The sequence below is a fragment of the Pristiophorus japonicus genome, unplaced genomic scaffold, assembly GCF_044704955.1.
Source record: "Pristiophorus japonicus isolate sPriJap1 unplaced genomic scaffold, sPriJap1.hap1 HAP1_SCAFFOLD_288, whole genome shotgun sequence".
Taxonomy (NCBI): domain Eukaryota; kingdom Metazoa; phylum Chordata; class Chondrichthyes; family Pristiophoridae; genus Pristiophorus; species Pristiophorus japonicus.
The window spans coordinates 590,034-616,102 of record NW_027252646.1 but is presented as its reverse complement, the minus strand read 5'-3'; the positions used below and the strand labels follow the sequence as shown (position 1 = coordinate 616,102).

The 26,069-nt window shown below is 52.4% G+C and overlaps 6 non-coding genes across 6 annotated transcripts; all 6 read left to right on the top strand.

Annotated features, from left to right (window-relative positions):
• Positions 1-885: 885 nt before the first annotated feature.
• trnap-ugg (transfer RNA proline (anticodon UGG)) lies at positions 886-958 on the top strand. Its single transcript has one exon. It is a non-coding gene; the product is annotated as a tRNA-Pro (tRNA).
• A 5,428-nt stretch (positions 959-6,386) lies between these two features.
• Positions 6,387-6,463, top strand: trnat-agu (transfer RNA threonine (anticodon AGU)). Its single transcript has one exon. It is a non-coding gene; the product is annotated as a tRNA-Thr (tRNA).
• Positions 6,464-7,861: 1,398 nt separating this feature from the next.
• On the top strand, positions 7,862-7,934 carry trnat-agu (transfer RNA threonine (anticodon AGU)). Its single transcript has one exon. It is a non-coding gene; the product is annotated as a tRNA-Thr (tRNA).
• A 7,285-nt stretch (positions 7,935-15,219) lies between these two features.
• Positions 15,220-15,292, top strand: trnat-agu (transfer RNA threonine (anticodon AGU)). Its single transcript has one exon. It is a non-coding gene; the product is annotated as a tRNA-Thr (tRNA).
• A 4,803-nt stretch (positions 15,293-20,095) lies between these two features.
• On the top strand, positions 20,096-20,168 carry trnat-agu (transfer RNA threonine (anticodon AGU)). The gene has a single exon. It is a non-coding gene; the product is annotated as a tRNA-Thr (tRNA).
• A 5,828-nt stretch (positions 20,169-25,996) lies between these two features.
• On the top strand, positions 25,997-26,069 carry trnat-ugu (transfer RNA threonine (anticodon UGU)). The gene has a single exon. It is a non-coding gene; the product is annotated as a tRNA-Thr (tRNA).

Here is a 26,069-nt window from a genome sequence, read left to right as displayed (position 1 = left end):
CTCCACTTCCCTCTCTGCCTGCCTCCCCTTCCCCTCTCTTCCCTTCACTCTCCCTTTCCCCACTCCCTTCCCCATCACGACCCGTTCTACATCTTTTTACCCCTCTCTCCCTTTCCCGCTATCTCGCTTTCCCCGTCTCTCACTCATTCCCCTCTCCCCCCTTCCCCCTCCCTCGCTTCTCCCTCTCACCTTCGCCCTCTCTCCCTTTCTCCCTCTCTCCCCTCCCTCTCTCCCCTTCCACCTCAGCCTTTTCACTCTTCCTCTCCCTCCTCTCTTTCCCATCCCCCCGCTCTCCCCTCTCTCTCTCTCTTTTCCCTTCCCCCTCTCTCTCATTTCTTCCCCACTCTCTCCCCTTCCCCCACTCTCTCCCCTTCCCCCTCTCTCTCACTCCTTCCACTCTCTCATTTCCCTTCCCCTCTCTTTCCTGCTCCTTCCCCTGACTTGTCTCAAGAAGCTGGCTCCATAACTCAGGGGTTAGAGCACTGGTCAAGTAAACCAGAGATCATGGGTTCAAATCACACTGGGGTCTCCTCACAATTAGCTCAGTATTTAAGTTCACCATCAATTAACAAGGACTTTAATCATAAATGTTAAACAGCTCTGAGACTGACCCTCAAACTACAGGCTCTCAATCTCTCTCACTGCCTTCTATTGTTCTTCTCTCCCTTTCCCCCACTTCATTTCTTTCCTCCTCTGTCTCTCCTGTGCCTTGCTCTCTCTCCTTCCCCATTTCTCTCTCCCTGTCCTTCCACCTCGATCTCTGTCCATTTGCCTCCTTCACTCCCGCCTCTGTCGTTCTCACTGTCTCTCTCCCCTTCCCTCTCCCTTTGCCCCACTCCCTCACCATACCATTATCTCTCGCCTTCTCCCTTTCCTGTTAAAGGTGGCTCCATAGCTCAGGGGTTAGAGCACTGGTCTTGGAAACCAGGGGTCGTGAGTTCAAATCTCACTGCGGCCTACTCAATTTTGGCTTCTGTTCCTGAACTCGCTGTCAATCGGCGACAGGCCGACACCATCAACAGGAACCGACTCACTTCACAGTTTAAATACAGCCCACAGCACTTTCACTTTCTGTGACCAGTCTGTAACCGAGTCTTCTTCATATCCAGTCTGAGAGCCACCGATATTTGTTTTAGATTCGGTGCAGGATATGGCCGTCGATAGCAAGGCCGGCATTTATTGCCCATCCCTAATTGCCCCTGGAGAAGGTCGTGATGAGCAGCCTTCTTGAACACAACTGAGGGCCTCACTTGACCGTTTCACAGGGGCAGTTAAGAGTCAAACCCACATTGCCGTGGGTCTCAATATTCCTCGCTGCCGTGCTCCACTTCACAGTCAACAAGCTCCCCGCTGGAGTGGAACTAAACTACAGAACCAGTGGAAACCTGTTCAACCTTCGTCGTCTCCAGGCCAGGTCCAAGACGACCCTGTTATCATCCCCTGGGAAAGTCGTCGCTAGAGTCCTCCTCAACCGTCTTCTCCCTGTGGCCGAGGAGCTCCTCCCAGAGTCACAGTGCGGGTTTGGTCCCCTACGGGGTACAACGGACATAGAATCAGAGAAACATAGAAACTAGGTGCAGGAGTAGGCAATTCGGCCCTTCGAGCCTGCACCACCATTCAATATGATCATGGCTGATCATGTAACTTCAGTACCTCATTCCTGCTTTCTCGCTTTCCCCGTCTCTCACTCATTCCCCTCTCCCTCCTTCCCACTCCGTCCCCTCACCCTCTCTCCCCTTCCCCCTCTCTCCCTTTCTCCCTTTCTCCCCTCCCGACCCACTCTCTCCTCCCTCTCTCCCCTTCCACCTCTTCCTTTTCACTCTCCCTCTCCCCCCTCCCTTTCCCATTCCTCCTCTCTCCCCTCCCTCTCTCTCTCTTCGCTTTCCTTTCAGATTCTCCCCTTCTCCCTCTCTCTCCCCTCCATCCTTCTTCTCTGTCCTTCCACTTTCTCTCTCCCAGTCCCCCTTCCTCCCTTCCACACTCTCTCTCCCCTTCCCATTGGGGTGATCGACCAGACAAACGCACCCTTCCGTCAACGTTACCGAGATGGCGCGAGACGAGAAGGCGCGATTAAACAATCCCGCCCTTCCCCTCCCTCTCTCCCCTTGCCCTCTCTCCCACTCCTTCCACTCTCTCTCCCCTCTCTCTCCTTCCCCTCTCTCTCCCCTTCCCCTCTCTCGTTCCCCTCTCTCTCCCCTTCGCTCTCTCTCCCCTTCTCCTCTCTCTCCCCTTCCCCCTCTCTCTCGCCTTCCCCCTCTCTCTCCCCTTCCCCCTCTCTCTCTCCCCTTCCTCCTCTCTCTCCCCTTCGCCCTCTTTCTCCCCTTCCCCTCTCTCTCCCCTTCGCCCTCTCTCTCCACTTCTCCCCTTCTCCCCTCTCTCTCCCCTTCCCCCTCCCTCTCCCCTTCCCACACTCTCTCCCCTTCCCCCTCTCTCTCCCCTCTTCCCCCTGTCTCTCCCCTTCCCCCTCTCTCTCCCCTTCCCCTCTCTCTCTCCCCTTCCCCTCTCTCTCCCCTTCGCCCTCTCTCTCCCCTTCTCCCCTCTCTCTCCCCTTCCCCCTCTCTCTCCCCTTCCCACACTCTCTCCCCTTCCCCTCTCCCCACTCTCTCTCTCCAATTCCCTCTCTCTCTCCCCCTCCCATTGCTCTCCCCTTCCCCACCTTCTCCCCTTCCCCTCTCTCTCTCCCCTTCCCCCTCTCTCTCCCCACTTCCCCTCTCTCTCCCCTTCCCCCTCTCTCTCCCCCCTTCCCCTCTCTCTCCCCTTCCCCTCTCTCTCCCCTTCCCCCTCTCTCTCCCCTTCCCACACTCTCTCCCTTCCCCCTCTCTCTCCCCTTCCCACACTCTCTCCCTTCCACCTCTCTCTCCCCCCTTCCCCCTCTCTCTCCCTTCCCCCTCTCTCTCTTCCCTTCCCCCTCTCTCTCCCCTTCCCCTCTCTCTCTCTCTCTCTCTCTCTCCCCTTCCCCTCTCTCTCCCCTTCCCCCTCTCACTCCCATTCCTTCTTTCTCCCCTTCCCCACTTTCTCCCCTTCCCCTCTCTCTCCCCTTCCCCTCTCTCTCCCCTTCCCCTCCCTCTCTCCCCCCTTCCCCTCTCTCTATCCCCTCCCCCATCGCTCTCACCTTCCTCCCTCTCTCTCCCCTTCCCCTCCCTCTCTCCCCCCCTTCCCCTCTCTCTATACCCTCCCCCATCGCTCTCACCTTCCTCCCTCTCTCTCCCCTTCCCCCTCGAGAGACAGAGAAAAAGTGAGAGAACGAGAGAAAGAGACACAGAGAGCAAACCCAGCGTAGGTGGCTCCATAGCTCATGGGTTAGAGCACTTGTCCAGTAAACCCGAGGCTGGGTCCTGCTCAAAATTAGCTTAATATTTAAATTCACCATTAGTTAACAAGGGTTTAATTATAAATATTAACCAGCTCCAAGACCGACTCTGGAACAGCAGGCTTGTCTCTCTGACACACTCTCTCCCACTTCCCCATCACAAACCGTTTTCCATCTGCTTTCCCTGCCTATTGCCTCACCTTCTCCCTTTCTCTTTCCTTTCAGATTCTCACCTTCTCCCTCTCTCTCCCCTGCGTCCTTTCTCTCTCTCTCCCCTTCCCATTGGGGTGATCAACCAGACAAACGCATCCTTCCGTCAACGTTACCGAGATAATGCAAGACGAGAAGTTGCGATGAAACAATCCCTCTCTCTCTCTCCCCTTCCCCTCTCTTTCCTGCTCCTTCCCCGGTCTTTCCCAGCGGAGCTGGCTCCATAGCTCAGGGGTTAGAGCACTGCTCTAGTAAATCAGCAGTTATGAGTTCAAATCTGACTGGGGCCTACTCAAAGTTCACTCAGTATTTAAATTCACCATCAATTAACAAGGGGTTAAATTATAAATATGAAACAGCTCCAAGATCAAACTGCAGGCTCTTGATCTCTCTCTCTGCCTTCCCCATCACTGCCTTTTATTTTTCTTCTCTCGCTCTCCTCCCCCCCCTCTCCCTGTCCCCCTTTCCCCACTCTCCCTGTCCCCCTTTCCCCCCTCTCCCTGTCTCCCTTTCCCCCCGTCCCCTGTCTCTCGCCCTCCCTTCCCACTCTCCACTTACTCTCTCTTCCCTTCCCCCTCTCTATTTCCGTCCCTCTGTACCCATCCTCTCCCGTTCCCCCGCTCCATTTCTTTCCTCCTCTGTCTCTCCTGTGTCCCGCTCTCTCTCTCTCTCCTCCACTCACTCTCCTTCCCCCTTTCTCACTCCCCCTTTCTCTCCCCCTTCCTCCCCTCCCCTTCCTCTCCCTTTCCTTCCACCTCTATCTCTCTCCAACCCCCTCCTTCTCTCTCCCCTCTCCCTTCCTTACCCTTCACTCTCTTCACCCTCTCTCTCTGTCACTCCTTCCCCTCTCACGACCCCCTCTCGCTCTCCCCTTCGCCCCTCCCTTCTCACTCTCCACTCCCCTCTCTGTCTATCACCCCTTTCCCCTCTCAGCACACTACCCCAATTCCATGTGCAAAGTTAAAGCACATGGGATTGGGGGTAGTGTGCTGACGTGGATTGAGAACTAGTTGTCAGACAGGAAGCAAAGAGTAGGAGTAAATGGGTACTTTTCAGAATGGCAGGCAGTGACTAGTGGGGTACCGCAAGGTTCTGTGCTGGGGCCCCAGCTGTTTACATTGTACATTAATGATTTAGACCAGGGGATTAAATGTAGTATCTCCAAATTTGCGGATGACACTAAGTTGGGTGGCAGTGTGAGCTGCGAGGAGGATGCTATGAGGCTGCAGAGTGACTTGGATAGGTTAGGTGAGTGGGCAAATGCATGGCAGATGAAGTATAATGTGGATAAATGTGAGGTTATCCACTTTGGTGGTTAAAAACAGAGAGACAGACTATTATCTGAATGGTGACAGATTAGGAAAAGGGGAGGTGCAACGAGACCTGGGTGTCATGGTACATCAGTCATTGAAGGTTGGCATGCAGGTACAGCAGGTGGTTAAGAAAGCAAATGGTATGTTAGCCTTCATAGCGAGGGGATTTGAGTATAGGAGCAGGGAGGTGTTGCTACAGTTGTACAGGACCTTGGTGAGGCCACACCTGGAGTATTGTGTACAGTTTTGGTCTCCTAACTTGAGGAAGGACATTCTTGCTATTGAGCGAGTGCAGCTAAGATTCACCAGACCGATTCCCGGGATGGCGGGACTGACATATCAAGAAAGACTGGATCAACTGGGCTTGTATTCACTGGAGTTCAGAAGAATGAGAGGGGACCTCATAGAAACGTTTAAAATCCTGACGGGTTTCGACAGGTTAGATGCAGGAAGAATGTTCCCGATGTTGGGGAAGTCCAGAACCAGGGGTCACAGTCTAAGGATAAGGGGTAAGCCATTTAGGACCGAGATGAGGAGAAACTTCTTCACCCAGAGAATGGTGAACCTGTGGAATTCTCTACCACAGAAAGTAGTTGAGGCCAATTCACTAAATATATTCAAAAAGGAGTGAGATGTAGTCCTTACTACTAGGGGGATCAAGGGGTATGGTGAGAAAGCAGGAATGGGGTACTGAAGTTGCATGATCAGCCATGAACTCATTGAATGGTGGTGCAGGCTCGAAGGGCCGAATGGCCTACTCCTGCACCTATTTTCCATGTTTCTATGTTTCTATGTCTATGTTTCTATGTTTCCCTTCCCCCTCTCTTTCCCCCACTCCCTCACCGTACCATTCTCTCTCGCCTTCCCCCTCTATCTCTCCCCTCCCTCTCTCCCTCAACCCCTCTCTTTCTGCCTTTCCTCCTCTCTCCCCTTCCCTCTCGAGAGACAGAGAGAACGAGAGAGAGAGACACAGAGCGCCAGGCCAAGGCAGGTGGCTCCATAACTCAGGGGTTAGAGCTATGGTCTTGTTAAACCAGTAGTCGTGGGTTCAAATATCCCTAGGGCCTACACAAAATTAGCTCAGTATTTCAATTCATGGTCAATTAACAAGGGCTTTAATTATAAATATTAACCAGCTCCAAAACCGAACCTGGAACAACAGGTTCCTTTTTTCTCTTTCCCCTTCCCCCTATCTCTCTCACTCCTTCCCCTCTCTCCCCCCTCCCCCTCTATCTCTTCCCCTCTCCTTTTCTCTCTCCCCTTCCCCATCCAGAAGCAGAGAAAAAGTGAGGGAGACACAGAGAGAGAGAGAGAGAGAGGCAGAGAATGAGAGAGAGACAGAGAGACAGAGTGATTGGGACAGAGTGTGACTGAGTTGCCTTGGGATGTTTTACTACGTGAAAGACCCGATATATCGATGTTGAGAGGCGAATATTGAAGAGACGGAGGCAGGAGTCTGGGGGATGAGACACAATCTGAGCGTTTCACTGACCCCTCCTCATTCTTCAAACACACAGCACTAACTGGGGAATGACCCACAGCCCAGGGCAGGTGGTTCCATAGCTCAGGGGTTAGAGCACTGGTCTAGTAAACCAGGGGTCGTGGGTTCAAATCTCACTGGGGATGCTCAGTATTTAAATACACTGCCAATTAACAAGGACTTTAATTATAAATATTAAACAGCTCCAAGACAGACCCTGGAACTGCAGGCTCTCGATTCCTCTCTCTCTGCCTTCCCCATCACTACCCTTTATATTTCTCTCTCGTTCCGTTCACTCTCCTTCCCCTTTCTCTCTCCCAGTCCCGGTTCATCCCTTGCACTGTCTTTCTCACCCTTCCCACTCTCCACTTCCTCTGTCTTTCCTTCCCCCTCTTTCTCTACCCATCCTCTCTGCCTTTCTCCCTTTCCTCCTCTTTCTCTCTTTCTTTCTCTCCCATTCCCCCTCCCTCTCCCCGTCCCCTCTCGTTCTCACTTTCCCTTTACCCTTTTCACCCTCGGCCTTTCTTCCTCTCTCTCCCCTCCCTCCTCTCTCTCTCTACCCTTCCCCCTTGAGAGACAGAGAGAGAGTGTGTTGGGGTGTGTGTTGTTCACTGATTGTTAGACCTCGGAACTTCTAGTGGGGAGAGGACAACACATGGAACAAAATTTTAGGCTTAACCCAGGGTCCGTTTTATTACACAACAAAAAACCGACTAAAAACTACAGGACGAGACTGCTGAGAGAAATCGACTGAAGACATACAATCGCCATTCCTGGCTGTAGTTATTGTAGGTTTGTGGTCGTTGGTTCCGTGACCAGTCGGTTCTCCTTCTATCCGTTTTCTGCAGCGCCTCTTCCTTTCGTCTCCTTCTGTCTCTCTGTTTGTCCTTTTGCTTCATCTTTCCACCTCCTGCTTGTGTACCTTCCTGCTCCTTCCTGCTTGACCAGCTCCGCTGGGCAGGGCCACATTGTCCGCATGGTCCCCAGACACGAGACTCCCCAAAGCAAGCGCTCGAATCGGAACTCCCACACGGCAAGCGAGACAAAGGTGGGCAGAGGAAACGTTACAGGGACCACCCTCAAAGCCTTCCTTGATAAAATGCAACATCCCCACTGACACCTGGGAGTCCCTGGCCAAAGACCAGTCCGCCCGGAGTGGAGGAAGTGCATCCGGGAGGGTGCTGAGCACCTCGAGTCTCATCACCGAGAGCGTGCAGAGACCAAGCGCAGGCAGCGGAAGGAGCGTGCGGCAAACATAATCACATAATAAATAGGAGCGAGAGAAAGTTAGAGAGTGAGATTGAGAGCGACAGAGAGCCAGAGAGAGAGTGACGGAGAGACAGAAAGACAGAGAGAGAGTGAGAGAGACAGAGAGATTGAGGCAGAGTGTGACTGAGTTGCCTTGGGATGTTTTACTACGTGAAAGACCCGATATATCGATGTTGAGGAGTCTGGGGGATGAGACACAATCTGAGCGTTTCACTGACCCCTCCTCATTCTTCAAACACACAGCACTAACTGGGGAATGACCCACAGCCCAGGGCAGGTGGTTCCATCGCTCAGGGGTTAGAGCACTGGTCTAGTAAACTAGGGGTTGTGGGTTCAAATCTCACTGGGACCTATTTAAAATTGCCTCAGTATTTAAATTCACCATTAATTAACAAGGGGTTTAATTATAAATATTAAACAGCTCCGAGATGGACTCTGGAACAACAGGCTCCAAATCTTTCTCTGCCCTCCACATCTACACAACCTGTTCTACATTTTTATCTTGCTTTCCCCATCTCTCACTCATTCCCCTCTCTCACCCTCTGCTTTCTCCTCTTTCTCCTCCCTCTCTCTATCCCCTTCCCGCTCTTACACACTCGTTACCCTCTCTCTCGCTCCTTCCCCCCTCTCTCTCACTCCTTCACTTTTCTCTCTCCCTTTCCCCTCTCCTCTTCTCGTCTCTCTTATACTCTCTCTTCCCTTCCAAATCTCTCTCTCCCTTCCCCATCACGACCCGCTCTATATCTTTTTACCCCTCTCTCCCTTTCCTGCGATCTCGCTTTCCCCATCTCTCATACATTCCCCTCTCCCCCTTCCCCCTCCCTCGCCTCACCCTCTTTTCTTTGCCACTCTCTCCCCTTCCCTCACTCACACCTTCCCCTCTCGCTCCCCCTTCTACTCTCTCTCTCTCCCCATCCCCTCCCTCTATTTCCCCTTTCCCTCTCTCTTCCTCCCCCTCTCTCCCCTTCCCCACTCTCTCCCCTTCTCCTCCCTCTCTTTCGCCTCCCCTCCCTCGCTCCCCATTCCCTCTCTCTTCCTCCCTCTCTCGATCCTTCCCCACTCTTTCCCCTTCCCCCTCTCTCTCACGCCTTCCCCACTCTCTCCTCTTCCCCACTCTCTCCCCTTCCGCCTCTCTCTCACTCCTTCTGTTATGTATGTAAACCTGTAATTACCATGTCTAACCACCAGAGGGCTTGGAGTCCAAAGTGATCCCACAATCCCTTGGGAGCACCTGTATATAAAGAGGCCTCACAGGCTGGAGAGGCACTCTGAGATCTGCAATACAGGACTGCGGTTACACTTACTTTGAGCTCGCAGCATCGAGTCTGACTCTTTGTTCAAGACATAACAACAGGCGACGAGGTACAGATGACGGACCCCAATGCAACAATGTGGAGAACTGTGAGCATCCTGGAGAAATTTTCGGAGGGTGAAGATTGGAAAACCTTCGTGGAACGACTTGAGCAATACTTCGTGACCAATGAGCTGGAAGAAGAAGCGAACACTGCCAAATGAAGGGTGATCCTCCTCACTCTACAAGGGAGTGTAAATCACCAGAGAGACTTAACCTGTGATCCCAATAAGATTTTGGGGGGAGGTGATGTCATGTATTCAACTATCATTGTAACCCATGTATAAGCTGACCTAAGTTGTACACCTTGAGAACATTGACCACAAGGGGGTGAGCTTGTGGGAGACACTGCTAACCTGGACTTTCAGGTATAAAAGGGGAAGTTCCACCCACCTTCATCACTTGAGGTGTTGGTAATAAAGGTAACTGGTCACACAGTGACCTTCTCTTAAGTATGGGCCTCTAGTGCATTTATACTGTATAATAAGGATATATTACAAGTCTTCTTCATATCCAGTCTGAGAGCACAAATATTTGTTTTAGATTCGATCCTGGAATGTGGCTGTCGCTCTCTGCTCCCACTCTCCCTTCCACCTTCCCCCCAGCTCTTTCCCCGACCCTTCCTCCTCTCCTCCCTCTCTCCCCTTCTGCCTTTTCACTCTCTCCTCTCATCTCTCCCCTCCACCCGCTCTTTCTTTTCCCGTTCCTTTTAGACTCTGCTCTTCTCCCTCTCTTCCCCTTCTCCCTCTCTCTCCCCTTCCTCACTCTCTCCCCTTCCCCTCTCTCTCCCCTTCCCCCTCTCTCTTTTCCCTTCCTTTCTTCCTCTCTCTCCCCTCTCTCTTGCTACCCTTCCCTCTTGAGAGACAGAGAGAGTGTGTATGTCAGGGTGTGTGTTGTTCACTGATTGTTAGACCTCGGAACTTAGAGTCGGGAGAGGACAACACATGGATCTCAATTTTAGGCTTAATCTCACTGGGGTCTGCTCAAAATTAGCTTAATATTTAAATTCACCATTAATTAACAAGCGTTTAATTATAAATATTAACCAGCTCCGAGACCGACCCGAGAACAGCAGGCTTGTCTCTCTGAGACACTCTCTCCCACTTCTACATCTTTTTTCCCACTATCTCGCTTTCCCCATCTCTCACTCATTCCCCGCCTATCGCCTCACCCTCTCTCCTTCCCCCTCTCTTCCTTTCTCTCTCTCTCCACCCTCTCTCCCCTTCCACCTCTGCCTTTTCACTCTCCCTCTCCCTCCTCCCTTTCCCATTCCCCCTCTCTCCTCTCCCTCTCCCTGTCTTCTCTTTCCTTTCAGATTCTCCCCTTCTCCCTCTCTCTCCCCTCTCTTTCTCCCCTTCCCCTCTCTCTTCTTCCCTCTCTCTCTCCCCTTCCCCCCTCTCTCTCTCACCCCTTCCCCTGCCTCTCTTTCCTTTCCCTCTCACTCCCCTCTCTCTCTCCCCTTCCCCCTCTCTCCCCCCTTCCCCCCCTCTCTCTCCCCTCTCGCTCTCCCCTTCCCCCTTCTCTCTCATTCCTTCCCCTCTCTCTCATTCCTTCCCCTCTCTCTCATCCTTCCACTCTCTCTCATTCCTTCCACTCTCTCTCATTCCTTCCACTCTCTCTCATTCCTTCCCCTCTCTCTCATTCCTTCCCCTCTCTCTCATTCCTTCCCCTCTCTCTCATCCTTCCACTCTCTCTCATTCCTTCCACTCTCTCTTTTCCCTTCCACTCTCTTTCCTGTTCCTTCCCCGGTCTTTTCTAGCGGAGCTGGATCCATATCTCAGGGGTTAGAGCACTGGTCGACTAAACCAGGGGTTATGAGTTCAAATCTGACTGGGGCCTACTCAAAGTTCACTCAGTATTTAAATTCACCATCAATTAACAAGGGGATAAATTATAAATATTAAACAGCTCCAAGACCAACCCTCAAAATGCAGGCTCTTGATCTCTCTCTCTGCCTTCCCCATTACTGCCTTTTATTTTTCTTCTCTCGCTCTCCTTCCCCCCCTCTCCCTGTCCCCCTTTCCCCCTCTCCCTGTCTCCCTTTCACTCCTTCCCCTGTCTCTCTCCCTCCCTTCCCACTCTCCACTTCCTCTCTCTCCCCTTCCCCCTCTCTATTTCCGTCCCTCTGTACCCATCCTCTCCCGTTCCCCCGCTCCATTTCTTTCCTCCTCTGTCTCTCCTGTGTCCCGCTCTCTCTCTCTCTCTCTCCTCCACTCACTCTCCTTCCCCCTTTCTCACTCCCCCTTTCTCTCCCCCTTCCTCCCCTCCCCTTCCTCTCCCTTTCCTTCCACCTCTATCTCTCTCCAACCCCCTCCTTCTCTCTCCCCTCTCCCTTCCTTACCCTTCACTCTCTCTTCACCCTCTCTCTCTGTCACTCCTTCCCCTCTCACGACCCCCTCTCGCTCTCCCCTTCGCCCCTCCCTTCTCACTCTCCACTTCCCTCTTTGTCTATCTCCCGTTTCCCCTCTCAGCACACTACCCCAATCCCATGTGCAAAGTTAAAGCACATGAGATTGGGGGTAGTGTGCTGACGTGGATTGAGAACTGGTTGTCAGACAGGAAGCAAAGAGTAGGAGTAAATGGGTACTTTTCAGAATGGTAGGCAGTGACTAGTGGGGTACCGCAAGGTTCTGTGCTGGGGCCCCAGCTGTTTACACTGTACATTAATGATTTAGACCAGGGGATTAAATGTAGTATCTCCAAATTTGCGGATGACACTAAGTTGGGTGGCAGTGTGAGCTGCGAGGAGGATGCTATGAGGCTGCAGAGTGACTTGGATAGGTTAGGTGAGTGAGCAAATGCATGGCAGATGAAGTATAATGTGGATAAATGTGAGGTTATCCACTTTGGTGGTTAAAAACAGAGAGACAGACTATTATCTGAATGGTGACAGATTCGGAAAAGGGGAGGTGCAACGAGACCTGGGTGTCATGGTACATCAGTCATTGAAGGTTGGCATGCAGGTACAGCACGCGGTTAAGAAAGCAAATGGCATGTTGGCCTTCATAGCGAGGGGATTTGAGTACAGGGGCAGGGAGGTGTTGCTACAGTTGTACAGGGCCTTGGTGAGGCCACACCTGGAATATTGTGTACAGTTTTGGTCTCCTAACTTGAGGAAGGACATTCTTGCTATTGAGGGAGTGCAGAGAAGGTTCACCAGACTGATTCCCGGGATGGCGGGACTGACATATCAAGAAAGACTGGATCAACTGGGCTTGTATTCACTGGAGTTCAGAAGAATGAGAGGGGACCTCATAGAAACGTTTAAAATTCTGACGGGTTTAGACATGTTAGATGCAGGAAGAATGTTCCCAAGGTTGGGGAAGTCCAGAACCAGGGGTCACAGTCTAAGGATAAGGGGTAAGCCATTTAGGACCGAGATGAGGAGAAACTTCTTCACCCAGAGAATGGTGAACCTGTGGAATTCTCTACCACAGAAAGTAGTTGAGGCCAATGCACTCAATCTATTCAAAAGGGAGTTAGATGTAGTCCTTACTACTAGGGGGATCAAGGGGTATGGTGAGAAAGCAGGAATGGGGTACTGAAGTTGCATGTTCAGCCATGAACTCATTGAATGGTGGTGCAGGCTCGAAGGGCCGAATGGCCTACTCCTGTACCTATTTTCTATGTTTTTATGTTTCTATGTCTATGTTTCTATGTTTCCCTTCCCCCTCTCTTTCCCCCATTCCCTCACCGTACCATTCTCTCTCGCCTTCCCCCTCTATCTCTCCCCTCCCTCTCTCCCTTAACCCCTCTCTTTCTCCCTCTCCTCCTCTCTCCCCTTCCCTCTCGAGAGACAGAGAGAAAGTGAGAGACAGAGAGAACGAGAGAGAGAGACACAGAGAGGCAGGCCAAGGCAGGTGGCTCCATAACTCGGGGGTTAGAGCACTGGTCTTGTTAAACCAGTGGGCGTGGGTTCAAATCTCACTGGAGGATGCTCAGTATTTAAATACACTGCCAATTAACAAGGACTTTAATTATAAATATTAAACAGCTCCAAGACAGACCCTGGAACTGCAGGCTCTCGATTCCTCTCTCTCTGCCTTCCCCATCACTGCCCTTTATATTTCTCTCTCCTTCCCCTTTCTCTCTCCCAGTCCCGTTTCATCCCTTGCACTGTCTTGCTCACCCTTCCCACTCTCCACTTCCTCTGTCTTTCCTTCCCCCTCTTTCTCTACCCATCCTCTCTGCCTTTCTCCCTTTCCTCCTCTTTCTCTCTCCCTTTGCCCCTCTTTCTTTCTCTCCCATTCCCCCTCCCTCTCCCCGTCCCCTCTCTTTCTCACTTTCCCTTTACCCTTTTCACCCTCTGCCTTTCTTCCTCTCTCTCCCCTCCCTCCTCTCTCTCTCTGCCCTTCCCCCTTGAGAGACAGAGAGAGAGTGTGTCGGGGTGTGTGTTGTTCACTGATTGTTAGACCTCGGAACTTCTAGTGGGGAGAGGACAACACATGGAACAAAATTTTAGGCTTAACCCAGGGTCCGTTTTATTACACAACAAAAAACCGACTAAAAACTACAGGACGAGACTGCTGAGAGAAATCGACTGAAGACATACAATCGCCATTCCTGGCTGTAGTTATTGTAGGTTTGTGGTTGTTGGTTCCGTGACCGGTCGGTTCTCCTTCTATCCGTTCTCTGCAGCACCTCTTCCTTTCGTCTCCTTCTGTCTCTCTGTTTGTCCTTTTGCTTCCTCTTTCCACCTCCTGCTTGTGTACCTTCCTGTTCCTTCCTGCTTGACCAGCTCCGCTGGGCAGGGCCACATTGTCCGCATGGTCCCCAGACACGAGACTCCCCAAAGCAAACGCTCGAATCGGAACTCCCACACGGCAAGCGAGACAAAGGTGGGCAGAGGAAACGTTACAAGGGACACCCTCAAAGCCTCCCTTGATAAAATGCAACATCCCCACCGACACCTGGGAGTCCCTGGCCAAAGACCAGTCCCACCCGAAGTGGAGGAAGTGTATCCGGGAGGGTGCTGAGCACCACAAGTCTCATCGCCGATAGCGTGCAGAAACCAAGCGCAGGCAGCGGAAGGAGCATGCGGCAAACCAGTCCCACCCTCCCCTTCCCTCAACAACTATCTGTCCCACCTGTGACAGGGACGGTAATTCCAGTATTAGACTGTTCACCACCTGAGAACTCACTTTTAGAGTTGAAGCAAGTCTTACTCGATTCCGAGGGACTGCCGATGATGGTGATATTTATATCCACAGTAAGAATAAGTTCCCTGCTGGGCTGGTGTCCGATGAATGCATCTGGATCGATGCGGTGATTTGTTTAACTGGCTGTGCTGAGGAGTTTGACTGGCTACTAATTTGCACACGGAGTCGACAGTGCAAAAGATAACTCCTTATCCTTAATGCCCTGTTATCCAAAAATGTGCATTTCCTTGGGTCCTTTATAGTCCTGTTTTCTTGCAGACCTGTAGTCTCTGGGGGGAACTGTGTTAACCCCTGTGGCCAATCAACTGTGGGACTCCTCGGATAGACAGTATCAATCTCTTTGTCTGTATGTATAACCAAGTTCAGTCCTTGACCTCAACCATTGCTTTTAATGGGTGATGTGTCACCACTTGCCTTCCCCCTCCCAGGTAGTCCAAACGTTTTTACTTTAAAACAGTTTGTTCGTGGTCTCTTTCTGTGCCTTGTTCCAAGAAAAATAGGTTTACCCTTACAGGTGAGAGAGACACAGAGAGAGAGAGAGAGAGTGCGAGACAAAGAAACAGACAGAGAATGAGAGAGACAGGGAGATGGAGAGACAGAGAGATTGAGAGAGAAAGAGAGAGAGAGAGAGAGAGACAGAGAGACAGAGAGATTGGGGTAGAGTGTGACTGAGTTGCCTTGGGATGTTTTACTATGTGAAAGACCCGATATATCGATGTTGAGAGGCGAATATTAGAAGAGACGGAGGCAGGAGTCTGGGGGATGAGACACAATCTGAGCGTTTCATTGACCCCTCCTCATTCTTCAAACACACAGCACTAACTGGGGAATGACGCACAGCTTAGAGCAGGTGGCTCCATAGCTCAGGGCTTAGAGCATTGGTAGAGTAAACCAGGGGTCGTGGGTTCAAATCTCACTGGAGCCTACCTAAAATTAGCTCGGTATTTAAATACCTCTCTCTCTTTTCCCTTTCTGACCGATTCTCCCCCTATCTCTCTCACTCCTCCCCTCTCTCTCTCTCCCTTCCCCATCACGACCCGTTCGATATCTTTTTCTCACTCCTTCCACTCTCTCTTTTCCCTTCCCCTCTCTTTCCTGCTCCTTCCCCTGACTTGCACAGAGCAGGTGGCTCCATAGCTCAGGGGTTAGAGCATTGGTCTAGTAAACCAGGGGGTGTGGGTTCAAATCTCACTGGGGCCTACTCAAAATTAGCTCAGTATTTAAATATCTGTCTCTCTCCCCTGAACTTCTTTTTCCCCTTCCTCCCTCCCTCTTCTCTGCTCCTCTTTCCTCCTCGCAGTCTCCCCTCCCCCCCTCTCTCTCACTCCTTCAGGAGCAGGCCATTGGGAAAAGCATAATTCGGTCAGGCAGAGTCAGCATAGATTTATGAATGGGAAGTCATGTTTGACTAATTTGCTGGAATTCTTTGAGGATGTAACCAACAGGGTGGATAGAGCGGAACTCATTTTAAGAGTGGAAGCAAGTCTTCCTCGATTCCGAGGGACTGCCTCTTGCAATGTCTGTCAGCTTGTAATGTTTGTAGCTCCACATTGAGGATGTGGACGTATTGTGTATTGCAGAGTTAATAATAAACAGAATTCGGCGAGTTTCCGGAGACTTCCGAGAGAGCTGCGCGCCATGTTAGGAAGCTGTGTGTGCTGTGCCCTGTGAATATATCACACCGATGCTGATGATGTGAGAGAGAAAGAGAAAGTCAGGTTGAGAGATTGAGTGAGAAGGAAAAAGAGTAAGGGAGAGGCAGAATCCCATTCGGCCCATCGTATCCACGCCGGCCAGCCAAGAGCACTTTCCAGCCTCATCCCACTTTCCAGCTCGAGGTCTGTTCGTTGCAGCACTTTAAGTACTTTTTAAATGCGGTCAATAACAAGCCCATCATTCCACGGTCAGTCTGCAGGGTGTTCAATATTTATAATTAAAGCCCTTGTTAATTGACAGTGAATTTAAATACTGAGCTAATTTTGAGTAGGCCCCAGTGAGATTTGAACCCACAACCCTTGGTCTACTAGACCAGTGCTCTAACCCCTGAGCTATGGAGTCACCTGCCCTGGGGCTGTGGGTCATTCCCCAGTTAGTGCTGTGTGTTTGAAGAATGAGGAGGGTAATGGTCCACGTTGTCCAGGGCCACGCCGTGGACCTTGTTGACTGGGGGGCAGTGCTATGCGGCGAGGACAGGTTGATGGAGGACCTTTGTCTTACGGATGTTTAGTGTAAGGCCAGTGCTTTCGTACGCCTCAGTAAATACATTGACTATATCCTGGAGTTCAGCCTCTGAATGTGCGCAGACTCAGGCGTCGTCCGCGTACTGTAGCTCGACGACAGAGGTTGGGGTGATCTTGGTGATCATCGATTCCATTCATGCCGCTTCAAAGGGTACGTTTGCAAGGGCTGTGGAACAATGGGACACCTCCAACGTATGTGCAGGCGAGCTGCAAACCCTGCTAATCCTGCAAACCACCTTGTTGCAGAGCAGGACAGATCCACGGCGGAACACGATGAACCAGAGCCTCAGACCGAGGAGGCAGAGGTATATGGGGTGCACACATTTACCTCAAAGTGTCCCCCGATAATGCTGAAGGTTGAATTAAATGGGCTCCCGGTGTCCAGGGAGCTGGACACGGGCGCGAGCCAGTCCATAATGAGCAAAAAGACTTTCGATAAGTTGTGGTGCAACAAGGCTTCAAGGCCAGTCCTGACTCCCATTCGAACCAAATTTAGAACGTACACAAAGGAACTGATTCCCGTAATCGGCAGTGCTACCGGAAAGATCTCCTACGATGGAGCGGTGCATGATTTACCACTGTGGGTGGTACCGGGCGATGGCCCCACGCTGTTCGGCAGGAGCTGGCTGGGAAAGATACATCCGTCGACGACACCTCATGTGCCCAGGTCCTAAGCAAGTTCCCTTCGCTGTTCGAACCAGGCGTCGGGAAGTTCCAAGGAGCAAAAGTACAGATCCATTTAATTCCGGGGGCGCGACCCATCCATCACAAGGTGAGAGCGGTACCTTACATGATGAGAGAGAGGGTGGACATTGAGCTGGACAGGCTGCAACGAGAGGACATCATTTCGCCGATCGAATTCAATGAGTGGGCCAGTCCGATCGTTCCAATCCTCAAGGGAGACGGCACCGTCAGAATCTGTGGTGATTACAAAGTAACTATCAATCGTTTCTCCCTGCAGGATCAATACCCGCTACCAAAGGCTGATGACCTATTTGTCACGCTGGTTGGGGGGGAAAACATTCACGAAGCCGGACTTGACCTCGGCCTACATGACGCAGGAGCTGGTGGAATCTTCGAAAGGCCTCACCTGCCTCAACACGCACAAAGGTCTTTTCGTTTACAACAGATGTCCGTTTGGGATTCGATCAGCCACGGCGATATTCCAGAGGAACACGGAAAGCTTGCTGAAGTGGGTCCCGTGCACCGTGGTCTTCCAGGACGACATCTTGGTTACAGGTCGGGACACCGTCGAGCATTTGCAGAACGTGGAGGAGGTCCTTAGTCGGCTTAATCGTGTGGGGCTCAGGCTGAAATGCTCGCAGTGCGTTTTCCCGGTGCCTGAAGTGGAGTTCCCGGGGAGAAGAATCGCGGCGGACGGCATCAGGCCCACCGATTCGAAGACGGGGGCAATCGAGAAGGAACCGAGACCACGGAACGTGACGGAGCTGCGGTCATTTCTAGGACTCCTGAACTATGTTGGTAACTTCTTACCGGGTCTTGTCACATTGTTAGAACCCCTGCACCCTCCACTGCGTAAGGGAGATGAATGGGTCTGGGGTAAAAGCCAAGAAAATGCCTTTGAGAAAGCTAGGAAGCTGTCATGTTCAAACAAATTGCTTGTGTTGTACGATCCATGTAAACGTTTGGTACGAGCATGTGATGCGTCGTCGTACGGGGTCGGGTGTGTATTGGAACAAGCTAATGAATTTGGGAAATTGCAACCGGCTGCTTATGCAACCAGAAGTCTGTCTAAGGCCGAGAGGGCCTGCAGTATGATCGAGATAGAAGCATTAGCGTGTGTTTACGGGGTAAAGAAAATGCATCAATATCTGTTCGGGCTCAATTCGAATTGGAAATCGACCACAAGCCACTTATATCCCTCCTTTCTGAAAATTAGGGGATAAATACGAACGCATCGGCCCGCATCCAGAGATGGGCGCTCACGTTGTCCACATACAACTACGCCATCCGCCACAGGCCAGGCACAGAAAACTGTGCCGATGCTCTCAGTCGGCTGCCATTGCCCACCACCGGGGTGGAGATGACACAGCCCGCAGATTTAGTTATGGTAATGGAAGCATTCGAGAGTGAGCAATCACCTGTCACCGCCCGACAGATTAGAACCTGGATGAGCCAGGGCCCCTTACTGTCCTCAGTAAAAAGCCGTGTGCTCCACGGGAGTTGGTCTAGTGTCCCGTTAGAGATGCACGAAGAAATAAAGCCATACCAGCGACACAAAGATGAAATGTTTAGACAGGCAGATTGCCTCCTATGGGGCATTTGGGTAGGTATGCCAAAAAAGGGCAGGGGCACTTTCATTAGTGATCTCCACAGTACCCACCCAGGCATTGTAATGATGAAAGCGATAGCCAGATTCCACGGGTGGTGGCCCGGTATCGATGCAGACTTAGAGTCCTGCGTGCACAACTGTAATACATGTTCCCAGTTAAGCAACGCACCCAGGGAGGCGCCCCTAAGTTTATGGTCTTGGCCCTCCAAACCGTGGTCTGGGGTTCATGTCGACTATGCAGGCCCATTCTTGGGGAAAAATGTTTTTAGTGGTTTAAGGTACGTACTCCAAATGGATCGAATGTGTGATAATGCCGGCAAGCACGTCCGCTGCCACCATCGAAAGCCTACGGGCCGTGTTTGCCACGCACGGCCTGCCTGATGTCCTTGTAAGCGACAATGGGCCGTGCTTCACCGGTGCCGAGTTCAAGGAATTCATGACCCGCAATGGGGTCAAACATGTCACGCCTGCCCCCTTTAAGCCAGCGTCCGACGGTCAGGCAGAACGAGCAGTTCACACAATCAAGCAGAGCTTGAAAAGGGTAACTGAAGGCGCACTGCAGACTCGCTTGTCCCGAGTCCTGCTCAGTTACCGCACAAGACTCCACTCACTGACCGGGGTCCCTTCCACTGAACTGCTGATGAAAAGGGCACTTCAGACAAGGCTCTCGTTAGTCCACCCTGATCTACACGAACAGGTAGAGAGCAGGCGGCTTCAACAGAATACATAACGTGATCACACAAATGTGTCACGTGAAATTGAAGTAAACGATCCTGTATTTGTGTTGAACTATGGACAAGGTCCCAAGTGGATTGCTGGCACTGTTTTGGCCAAAGAGGGGAGCAAGGTGTTTGTGGTCAAACTCGCAAATGGACTCACCTGCAGAAAACACTTGGACCAAATCAAACTGAGATTTACAGACTATCCAGAACAACCCACAATAGACTCTACCGTCCGTCCAACACACAGACGTAGCAACCAACCCAGCGGTTGACCAAAAAGCAGAACCCATCACCCCCAGCAGCCCAGCAAGGCCAGCTGCACAGCAGCCCAGCGAGGGCCCAACAAATGATTCACCAACACCAGCATTTGCACCGAGACGATCAACCAGGGCAAGGAAGGTCCCAGATCGACTCACATTGTATATAGTTACACTATTGACTTTGGGGCAGGGGGCGGGGGGCAAGTGTTGTTACGAATGTAAACCTGTAATTATCATGTCTGACCACCAGAGGGCTTATCTCCTGGAGTCCCAAGGGATCCCACAATCCCTTGGGAGCACCTGTACTTGAGGAAGCCTCACAGGCTGGAGAGGCACTCTGGAGACCTGTGATAAAGGACTAAGGTCACACCTTACTTTGAGCTTGCAGTATCTCGTCTGACTCTTGATTCAAGACAGAACACCTTCCACTCTCTCTTTTCCCTGTCCCTCTCTTTCCTGCTCCTGCCCCTGCCTTTACCAGAGCAGGTGGTTCCATAGCTCAGGGGTTAGAGCACTGGTCTAGTAAACCAGGGGTCGTGAGTTCAAATCTCACTGGGGCCTACTCAAAATTAGCTCAGTATTTAAATACCTCTCTCTCTCTTCTCCCTTTCCTGCAGATTCTTCCCTTCACCATCACAACTCTTTTTACCGCTTTCTCTGTCTCGCCCTCCTTTCCCTCACTCGCATCAACCGCTCCCCTTCCCCTCTCTCTCTCTCCCCTTCAACTGTCTCTTCTTCCCAGTCTCCTCTTCCCCCTCTCTCTCTCTCCTTCCCCTCTCTCACTCCATCCCCTCCCTCTCTCGCCTCTTCCTCCTCTCTGTTTCCCCTTCCCCCTCTCTCTCACTTCCTTCCACTCTTTTTTTACCCTTCCCCTCTCTTTCCTGCTCCTTCCGCTGACTTTCCCAGAGCAGGTAGTTCCATAGCTCAGGGGTTCGAGCACTGGTCTAGTAAATCAGAGGTCATGGGTTCAAATCTTGCTGGGTCCTCCTCAAAATTAGTTTAGTGTTTAAATACCTGACTGATCACCCCCGGACCCTCCCCAACCTCAAGGACCACATCCAACTCCCTCCTGAACATATCCAATGAACTGGCATCAACAACTCTCCGCGGCAGGGAACCCCACAGACCAAAACTCTCCGAGTGAAGACGTCTCTCCCAAACAGCCCACCCCCATCCCAATAGCGTGCCCCCGCCCTCCCCCCCGGCTCAGGACCCATCCAACAGCGGGAACACTCCCCCAGCACCCAGTGCGGCCCGTCCCGTCAGAGTCCTTCCCAAATGTCAAGCACCCAGCCCCCGCGAAGCCAACCACACCACATCCACCAATCGCCATCTGCGCAGTCAACCCGAACACTCCCTGCACCGAGGCACAGAGCCCCCAGGCCCGACCGTCCAACACACTTTGCCCCCCGCCCCCCCCCCCCAGAACTTCGCTGCAATGTGGCCCCTCCTATCCCCTGCCCCTCAATCCCCCACCCCTGTCTCCATTCATCTTCCCTCTGCCTCCCCGCACATGCCCCCACCTTGGGGGCGGTAACCTTCTAGGGTTGGGAATTTTAGCTCCCGCCGCAGAATTGGCCTGACCACCCCTCAATGGAAGCAGCGTGCAATTTCCCACACTCCACTTCCTTTGCGGGCACGACCGGATGTTCATGTGACAGTGGGAACTGGTGTTCTCCACTCTCTGTCCTGTGACAGTGGGAACTGGTGTTCTCCACTCTCTGTCCTGTGACAGTGGGAACTGGTGTTCTCCACTCTCTGTTCTGTGACAGTGGGAACTGGTGTTCTCCACTCTCTGTCCTGTGACAGTGGGAACTGGTGTTCTCCACTCTCTGTCCTGTGACAGTGGGAACTGGTGTTCTCCACTCTCTGTCCTGTGACAGTGGGAACTGGTGTTCTCCACTCTCCCGTCCTGTGACAGTGGGAACTGGTGTTCTCCACTCTCTGTCCTGTGACAGTGGGAACTGGTGCTCTCCACTCTCCCGTCCTGTGACAGTGGGAACTGGTGTTCTCCACTCTCTGTCCTGTGACAGTGGGAACTGGTGCTCTCCACTCTCCCGTCCTGTGACAGTGGGAACTGGTGTTCTCCACTCTCTGTCCTGTGACAGTGGGAACTGGTGTTCTCCACTCTCCCGTCCTGTGACAGTGGGAACTGGTGTTCTCCACTCTCTGTCCTGTGACAGTGGGAACTGGTGTTCTCCACTCTCTGTCCTGTGACAGTGTGAACTGGTGTTCTCCACTCTCTGTCCTGTGACAGTGGGAACTGGTGCTCTCCACTCTCTGTCCTGTGACAGTGGGAACTGGTGCTCTCCACTCTCTGTCCTGTGACAGTGGGAACTGGTGTTCTCCACTCTCTGTCCTGTGACAGTGGGAACTGGTGCTCTCCACTCTCTGTCCTGTGACAGTGGGAACTGGTGTTCTCCACTCTCCCGTCCTGTGACAGTGGGAACTGGTGCTCCCCACTCTCCCGTCCTGTGATAGTTGGAACTGGTGCTCTCCACTCTCCCGTCCTGTGATAGTTGGAACTGGTGCTCTCCACTCTCTGTCCTGTGACAGTGGGAACTGGTGCTCTCCACTCTCTGTCCTGTGACAGTGGGAACTGGTGTTCTCCACTCTCTGTCCTGTGACAGTGGGAACTGGTGTTCTCCACTCTCCCGTCCTGTGACAGTGGGAACTGGTGCTCACCACTCTCCCGTCCTGTGATAGTTGGAACTGGTGCTCTCCACTCTCCCGTCCTGTGACAGTGGGAACTGGTGTTCTCCACTCTCTGCCCTGTGACAGTGGGAACTGGTGTTCTCCACTCTCTGTCCTGTGACAGTTGGAACTGGTGCTCTCCACTCTCTGTCCTGTGAGAGTGGGAACTGGTGTTCTCCACTCTCTGTCCTGTGACAGTGGGAACTGGTGCTCTCCACTCTCCCGTCCTGTGACAGTGGGAACTGGTGCTCCCCACTCTCCCGTCCTGTGACAGTGGGAACTGGTGCTCTCCACTCTCTGTCCTGTGACAGTGGGAACTGGTGCTCTCCACTCTCTGTCCTGTGACAGTGGGAGCTGGTGCTCTCCACTCTCTGTCCTGTGACAGTTGGAACTGGTCGCCCTGGAACAACAAGCTTATTTTCCTCTTTTCCCTTCCCCCTATCTCTGTCACTCCTTCCCCTCTCACTCCCCTCCCCCCCTATCTCTTCCCCCTCCCTCTCTATCTCTTTCCTTCTCCTTTTCTCTCTCCCTTATCCAGAAGCAGAGAATAAGTGAGAGAGACACGGAGAGATCGCGAGAGGCAGGGAATGAGACAGAGAGACAGAAAGCCAGAGAGACAGAGCGATTGGGACAGAGTGTGACTGAGTTGCCTTGGGATGTTTTACTACGTGAAAGACCCGATATATCGATGTTGAGAGGCGAATATTGAAGAGACGGAGGCAGGAGTCTGGGGGATGAGACACAATCTGAGTGTTTCACTGACCCCTCCACATTCTTCAAACACCCAGCATTAACTGGGGAATGACCCACAGCCCAGGGCAGGTGGTTCCATAGCTCAGGGGTTAGAGCACTGCTCGAGTAAACCAGGGGTCGTGGGTTCAAATCTGATTGGGTTCTACTCAGCTCAGTATTTAAATTAACAAGGGCTTTAATTATAAATATGAAACCAACCCTGGCACAACAGGCTCTCCCCTCTCCCCCAATCTTCCCTTCTCACTCTTACTCTCTGTCCCCTTCCCCCTCTCTCAATCCCTTTTCACCTTCTCCCTTCCCTCCTCTTTCTCTCTCTCTCACTCCTGCCCCTCTCTCTCGTACCCCTTCACTTTCTCTTCTCCCTTTTCCCGTCTCCCTCTCTCACTCCCCCCTCTCGCTCCCCCCTTCTCACTCTCCACTTCCCTCTCTGTCTATCTCCCTTTCCCCTCTCTTCCCTTCCCCCAGACACCACAGGTTCTCCCCTTTCCCCCACTCTCTCCCCCTGCCATTCTCTCTCCCCTTCTCCCTCTATCTCTCCCTTTCCTCTCTCCCTTAACCCCTCTCTCTCTCTCTCTCCCTTTCCCTCTCTATCCCCTTCCCCCTCGAGAGAGAGAGAGAGAGAGAGAGAGAGAGCTCAGAGCAGGTAGCTGGGCCCTACTAAAACTGAGCTCAGTATTTAAATTCACCATCAATTGACAAGGGCTTTAATTATAAATATTAAAAAGCTCTGAGACCGACACTGGAACTACAGGCTCTCGATTTATCTCTTCCCTTCCTCCTCTCTCTATCATTTCCTTTTATTTCTCTCTCTCTCTCCCCTCCGCTCACTCTCCTTCATCCTTTCTCTCTCCCTTCCCCCCTTTCCCACTCTCTTTCCCCTTCCTCTCCCTTTCCTTCCCCCTCTATCTCTCTCCATCCCCCTCTCCTTCTCTCTCTCCTTCCCCCTCACTCTCTCCCTTTTCCCTTCTGACTCGAACTTTCTCTCTCCTCTTCCCATCTCTCGCTCCCCTTCCCATCTCTCGCTCCCCTCCCCATCTCTCGCTCCCCTCCCCATCTCTCTCTCCCCCCCATCTCTCACTCCCCTCCCCATCTCTCGCTCCCCTTCCCCTCTCTCTCCCCTTCCCCTCTCTCTCTCTCCCCTTCCCATCTCTCGCTCCCCTCCCCATCTCTCGCTCCCCACCCCATCTCTCTCTCCCCCCCCATCTCTCACTCCCCTTCCCATCTCTCGCTCCCCTTCCCCCCTCTCTCTCTCCCTTTCCCTCTCTCTCCCCATTGCCCTCTCGCTCTCACTTTACCTTTACCCTTTTCACTCTCTGCCTCTGCCTTTCTTCCCCTCTCTCTCCCCTCCCTCCTCTCTCCCTCTCTACCCTTCCCGCTGACGAGACAGAGAGAAAATGAAAAAGATACAGAGAGAGAGTGACACAGAGAAAGTGAGAATGAGAGAGAGAGAGAGAGAGAGACAGAGAGAGATTGAGCCAGAGTGTGACTGAGTTGCCTTAAGCTATTTTATCTCTCTCCCTTCCACTTCACTCTCTCTTCCCCCTCTCTCCCTTTTCCCGTCTCTCTCACTCCTTTCCCTCTCATGACGCCTTCTCACTCTCCCCTTCCCCCCCATCTCTCTCTCACCTCCCCTCTCTCCACTTCGCTCTCTCATTCCAAACCCTCTCTCTCCCTTCCCTCCTCCTCTCTCTCACTCTTATCCCTCTCTCCTCTTCACCCTCTCTCTCCACTCCCATCTCTCTCTCCCTCCCTTCTCTCCACTTCTCTCTCTCCACTCCCCCCTCTCTCTCCCTTCCCCTCCCCCTCTCTCTCTCATCCCCCTTCACTCTCTCTTCCCCCTCTCTCCCTTTTCCCATCTCTCGCTCACTCCTTCCCCTCTCACGGCCCCCTCTCACTCTCCCCTTCCCCTTTGCCTTCTCACTCTCCACTTCCCTCTCTGCCTGCCTCCCCTTCCCCTCTCTTCCCTTCACTCTCCCTTTCCCCCACTCCCTTCCCCATCACGACCCGTTCTACATCTTTTTACCCCTCTCTCCCTTTCCCGCTATCTCGCTTTCCCCGTCTCTCACTCATTCCCCTCTCCCCCCTTCCCCCTCCCTCGCCTCTCCCTCTCTCCTTCGCCCTCTCTCCCTTTCTCCCTCCCCGACCCACTCTCTCCTCCCTCTCTCCCCTTCCACCTCAGCCTTTTCACTATTCCTCTCCCTCCTCTCTTTCCCATTCCCCCGCTCTCCCCTCCCTCTCTCTCTTTTCCCTTCCCCCTCTCTCTCACTCCTTCCCCACTCTCTCCCCTTCCCCCTCTCTCTCACTCCTTCCACTCTCTCATTTCCCTTCCCCTCTCTTTCCTGCTCCTTCCCCTGACTTGTCCAGAGGAGCTGGCTCCATAACTCAGGGGTTAGAGCACTGGTCTAGTAAGCCAGAGATCATGGGTTCAAATCGCACTGGGGTCTCCTCACAATTAGCTCAGTATTTAAATTCACCATCAATTATCAAGGACTTTAATCATAAATGTTAAACAGCTCTGAGACTGACCCTCAAACTACAGGCTCTCAATCTCTCTCACTGCCTTCTATTGTTCTTCTCTCACTCTCCTTCCTGTCCCCCTTTCTCCCTTTCCCCCACTCCATTTCTTTCCTCCTGTGCCTTGCTCTCTCTCCTCCACTCACTCTCCTTCCCCATTTCTCCCTCTGTCCATCCACCTCCTTCTCTCCCCTTACCCTTCACTCACTTCTCTCACTCTCCACTTTCATCTCTGTCTCCCTTTGCCCCACTCCCTCACCATACCATTCTCTCTCTCCTTTTCCTCCTCTCTCCCCTTCCCTCTCGAGAGACAGAGAAACAATCATGTCCAATGATTGTTCAGGGATGAATCACCAAGAATGATTATATTCGGGCCCCACCTCCTTGTTAACAATAGTAAGAAGCAAACATGAGCTGGTGTTACAGGTGGCTCCATAGCTCAGGGGTTAGAGCACTGGTGTTGTAAACCAGGGGTCGTGGGTTCAAATCTCACTGGGGCCT